We start from the raw sequence: 5918 nt of genomic DNA, 5'->3' as shown, positions 1-5918 counted from the left end.
AGACTCCAGATAATTGCTTAGCCAACGCTTCTTGGTCAGCTAGCAAGTTTTCTAATTCAGTAAGAGAAGGTTGGCTTGGCCAACCTTGTATTGCGGCAATAAAACTTCTATATTCAGCTTTTAGTCCATGAATAATAATTCTTCTAATTCTGGAGTCTGACATACCAGCAGTAGGGTCTAATGCAGAGATTTCGCGACAAAGAGATTTTATCTTGGTAAAGTATTGGCTGATCGTCATGTCGCGTTGTGTGATAGAGAGAAGCTCGTTCTCTAGACGTTGCAATCTCACATCATTCTTCTTTGTGAATAATGAAGCGAAAGTATCCCATGCTTCCTTTGGTGTCTTCGATTCCCTGATGTGCTCCAACATTTCGTCTTCGACTGTGGTCCGAATAGCAAACAATGCTTTTCCAGCTTTAATCTTCCATTTCTTTAGAGCAGCGACATCCTCTGGTTGTGTGACCTCGTTGCCTTTAACGATCTCCCACAAGTCTTGGCCTTGGAGATATGCCTCCATATGCAATGACCAAGTGTTGTAATTTTGACAGTTAAGTTTCTTAATTCCACTAACCACTTGAAGGTCACCCATCATGGCTTGGCAAAAATTCTATCTTTTCCAAGCAAGCTTGATTTTGACAACAAACTTTGTAGTACTAAACCACACACGATCTCTCAAAGAAACTTAACAAACGACTCTAAGAAAGCTTTCTCAATGACAATCTCAATAAATCTTTTCTGATGTGGAAGTTCAGTCAAAGCTGCAACCACAGAGCATACTCGGGATTTCAAAAGATCTCACAACCTTAGCTCTTGATACCAATTGTTGAACACCACAACACCTGAAAACGTAATTACTTTATTATTACAAAAGTGATTACACCAAGACTTGAATACAATATTTGACCACAACACACACTAAATACTTACACACTTTATTTTGGAGCACTCACTAATGAATTCTCTCACACTCTTTACACACACTTATATAGTACTTACTTAGACTCACTTTTTGAAATACTTTGTGTACTCACTTTTGGACACACACACTTTGCTACAATTTGAACACACTTGAAAAGGACCTAAGGTTCCTATTTATATTGTTCTAAAGTCGGTTGCCACAACTTACCATTATATGCTAGAAATTTCTAGCAAATTGTATGACTAAAAAAAAAACTCTTGAAGCTTCTACAAAGCGTGACCATTTTCTAGACATTTTAGATAAACTAATATTTCAATGGACTTGGCCCAAAATGCTAGAAATATCTAGCTATTATATTATTTCTAGGAAATTCTAGAACTATTAAAGTCGGTGGTGACTTTAACAAATAATGTTTCATAGAAATCTTGTATTGCCTTGAATCAACACTACTACAAAAATGAGATTTCCCGACAGTTTTAAACTGTCGCTATTGAGCAACGACGACAGTTGACTAACTGTCGTATTTGCCTATGCCGCGTAGGGGTAGCTACGCCGACAGTTATTAGGTGTCACCGTTGCTAGCAACACCGACAGTTATTAAGTGTCGTTATTGCTGGTTACGCCGACAGTTATTAGGTGTCGCTGTTGCTGGCTACGCCGACAGTTATTAGGTGTCGCCGTTGCTGGCAACGCCAACAGTTATTAAGTGTCGTTGTTGCTTGCAAAATATTATTTATTTTTATTTTAAATTAAAAATTATGATTTAAATGAAACATTTATATACAAATCTAAAAAATTATAAATTAAAATAACAAAACTTATACAAAGTATTTACAAATCTAATAAAACAAATTTTTGACAAATATAACACTACTACTTTACTCAAAAATCATATAGTCTTGTTTATAAACATAATCGTTTTGACCTTAAAAAATATATAACTAGATTTACATAGTAAATAATTAACTACTCAAAAAAGAATCATTTACTCTAATAAAAATTACAAATAAAATAAAACACTAAATTCATTATCGAACAACATATCTTTCTTCTTCTTGTCCTTGTACTCACCCTCGTCACCAATAGTTTTTGCAAAGTAAGAATTGACTGCCATTAATTTATTTTTAAAATCATCCCTGAAACATGAAAAATCACATTATAATACCCCAAACATGAAAAATTATAACTTGATTTTTATTGTAATGTAAATAAATAAGTTTACTCACAATTGTTACACAACTCTCTTGCTACCAATGTCTCAGTCCAAGTCATAAGTTTACTCTCTTGTTCTTTTAATATTTTTCCATACTCAATAGTTTCAATGAACTAATTTTATCACTCTAATACCTTTTTTCATTCAAGGTATATTAAAACAAAATAAAAAAGTCAATATATACCAAAACATTATAGGACCCAAGTCTCCAATGGTTACAAAGATATCCACATCAAAAGCATAAAACTAATTTGGAATTGAAAAACAAAACAAACAAATTTATCCACTCTTTTTACATTTACACATTATAGACTAATCAAAATTTTTAATTAAAGCATAATATGTACAAATCCATTTTTATTAGTTTGTGGCTTTTTTTTTTAAGTTTATTTCTTTTGTTGGTGGCTTCCACTCAAGGCATGGGCACACAAAAATGAAAAAACAAAGAGGTACTAACCCAACAACTATAATTAAAGAGATGACATGATAACTAATTAGTGAAGCTTTGTCTATTTTGGTTCACAACTTGGCAACTATTCACTGAAGCATTGCCTATTTTGCTTGTCCTGTTAAAATGCCAAATACCATTTGAAAAAACTACAAAACATCACTTCAATCTTCATCTAAACAAATACAACACAAAATTGTTCCAAATTGCATGGAAATGAACAATATTTGCACGAGTAAAAAATATGGTTAAAGAAAAATCAGACTTAAAAAAAAATTCAGGCAGTCATTGAACGTTGACTTGTGAAAACTCAGGGAAGTAATTCAAAAGAGGCTTGTGAATACCAACAGCAATTGTGATTCAAACGCATAAAACTCTTAAATTCAAAAACTAGTTATCTCTCCAAAAACAAAGTTCACCCTACAACAAAGTTCACTTTTTGTTATTTTCTTTTTAATGTATTCTTTAAACTTATGTCTCTACCCTCAATATCAAACCCAAAAGCCTATACACAAGTTCACAATCATGACCAACAGTTCAAACTAAGCCAAAGATGGCAATACACAATACTGTGATAAAGAATAATGTGACAGAGAAGCATGTAGATCATTTATCAAGCACTTTCAGAATATGTTAAACAAACTCTGAATCATTGATAAAAAAATGACATAAATCCCCAAACTAACTAAAAATTAGATTGTAGACATAAAAAATGATAAATTAAGATTAAATAACAATAAGCAACATTACTATATATAATCCAACCAACCTTGTAATCCAGAATTATAATGAATATCCAAAGCCAAAATGAAAACAGTCATGAAGAGAATACTATCCAGAATTCAGAGCATGCTAAAAACAAAAATGTTTACAAGTATGTTAGAAACACACTCCAATTGGATTTAAAATAAATGAAAAAAAAAAATCAAGGGAAACAAATGGCAGAAAAACAAGTATGACTCAACAATATTTTTCTTTGTTGGAAATACAAGATCGAACAGAAATATATACCATGTTTTTGAGGAAACATTGATTCATTATCAAGTTGAATCATGTCTGTACATGTGGCCAGTTGTCACCATAGGATGATTTTCTTCTATACAGAACTTTGTGAGGGTGCCATATTGCAAATTCAGTTGATTGAAGAAATCTACAGTTGGAATTCAAAAAATATATTTGACAACAAAAAGTGCAGATGTAATAATAGAAGATAAAGCCTACAGATAGTACTGACCGAATAATGGTGGGAGAGATATGTTGTTGATAGCAAGACACTATGTAGGTCTTCCCGAGTGGGGAGTTTTACTGCTTCCCAAAGATGGAATCCAAAGTGGCACCAACGTGCTTTCTGAGCTAAGCTCCTTGCATCAAAATAAAATCACGATAATAATATAGCAAGTGGACTAGAGTAGGAGATACTCCTAATAGAAGTACACATTCCAAACTATTCAATCATAATAGAAATAAGAAAAGAAGAGGAAAAAAATCAATAACTAAAACTGTGAGTCTTAATCAGTCACGCAGTAGCAGATTTTGAATTTTAAAAGAAACTAAAAAGCTAAACATAAACATATACATCAGATTCCATCATCCAGGAGATAATTGAAAACCATAAGTTGTAAAGGAACTAACCTCACTACCAGAGGGAGCAATCTTTTTAGGGAGAAATGTCCTGAAATAAAAGATAGAAAATGAGAATGTTGAGTGAAAAATAATAAGGGAAAAAATAGACTAAAGGCGCCATTACTAATTCAACCGGCTCCAGAATTTCATTCCCTTTTGGCTCCATGTTTTTTTATTTAGCAAATCAGTAGTAACACTCTTAAAAATGTGTAATATTTTACTATGATATTTAGTACTATTTCTTGTAGTGATCAGGCGCTGGCCACTGTGATAAATCACAATTGGACATCAATTTTAGCTAATGTTGACATTCGTCAAAAGAGCTTTTGATGATATGATAAGTACAATAATAATGGAACTTACGCATAATTGGTTGTAATAAAAAAAATTTATAAACCCTGTTTTCCGCACAATCAAGTTAGATAATAGTGAGTGCTCTTAGATAAAGACCACACATATATCATAAGCAATGATGATTGTCTCATCATATTATCTCCTTTAATGAATATGTGTAGCTTTCATATCACTACATATTAACATATGACTTGTAGTTGAATAATCATTTAATGGTAATCAAGTATGAACAACAGAATAATATCATTCACTATTCAGTGCAAGATTATGAAAAGAATTTTGCTAAGTTGGTTTTTACTACACCAAAATGTGTCACTTCAATTTCTTCTTATATATAATCATCAGAATAACACCCTGTCAATATAATTGTCTCCACAAGCTTTGATTCAGATCCATGGAGAGTCATAAATAACATAATGATCATAGAAGTTGCAATAATCTCACGAGTAAAGGAATCAAACGACTACATAGTGAACTTAAATTTAAAGGGAAAAAAACAAGAGCTTAAATTATTTTTATTTAGAATTTTATCAAACACACTCTGCCCATTTTGGTTTTCTTTCTAACATTTCATCAAACAATTTTAGGGTCAATTTCTGCAATTGCATATGGTTTTCTAAAGATTCAAACAATACATTAAAACAAACACTATAAACAATTCCATAGAAGATAGGTTCTAGAGCAGTGAGGAGGACGAGGATTGAATGATCATCACACACAAATATATATATATATATATGAAATTGATTGAAGAGATGTACCTCATAGATTTGAATACAGAGGGGCAACGAGAACAACCATGGACAGCGGCAACTGAAAATGGAGGCGGTGGCTCAAAACTCTCGAGATGAGGCGACGCGTGGCTGGTGGACTTCGGCCGTCGCAGGTGGCTGAAGGTTCGGCTGGAAGAATTCGCACACGGAGGAAGAGAGAAGAGGGAAAAAGGCAAGAGAGGGAAGGGGAAAAAGAGAGATGGGGGGAAATTATTTAGAGTGAAATTTTTTTTAAGGGGCAACAGCTTAAAGCTACATATTTCATTATCCCTTACAAAAATTTGAGTTTTCCAATAGCTACATATTTTAATTGTGATTATTACTCCAATCTGATTTTATATAAAAACAATTATTTAAATATATATATTTATAAAAAAAATTATAACTAATAAATTTATATATTAATTTTTTTATAATATTTTTCCAATTAATAAAATAATTATTTTTTAACTAATATAAATTTTATAAATATGTTAAAGAATAAAATAGTTAATTTTATAAATATGTTAAAGAATAATAAATTTAAATTTTGATATAAAAATTATTATAAATACAAAAGTTAATAATATGAAAAATTTAGAAAAAAAA

At 31.5% G+C, this 5918-nt stretch overlaps 1 long non-coding RNA gene across 2 annotated transcripts; it reads right to left on the bottom strand.

The window, feature by feature from the left end:
* Nucleotides 1-1762: 1762 nt before the first annotated feature.
* LOC133788393 (uncharacterized) lies at nucleotides 1763-5569 on the bottom strand. 2 transcript variants are annotated; one of them, XR_009873211.1, is made up of 6 exons: nucleotides 5319-5569; nucleotides 4213-4252; nucleotides 3815-3941; nucleotides 3592-3730; nucleotides 3350-3432; nucleotides 1763-2055 (listed from the first exon to the last, which is right to left on the bottom strand). It is a non-coding gene; the product is annotated as an uncharacterized LOC133788393 (long non-coding RNA). The 2 variants fall into 2 exon arrangements; XR_009873212.1 differs by lacking the exon at nucleotides 3350-3432 and having other exon boundaries at nucleotides 5319-5566.
* Nucleotides 5570-5918: the final 349 nt, after the last annotated feature.

This window comes from Humulus lupulus, chromosome 7 (genome assembly GCF_963169125.1).
Source record: "Humulus lupulus chromosome 7, drHumLupu1.1, whole genome shotgun sequence".
NCBI lineage: Eukaryota > Viridiplantae > Streptophyta > Magnoliopsida > Rosales > Cannabaceae > Humulus > Humulus lupulus.
This window is presented reverse-complemented; position numbering and strand designations above follow the sequence as displayed.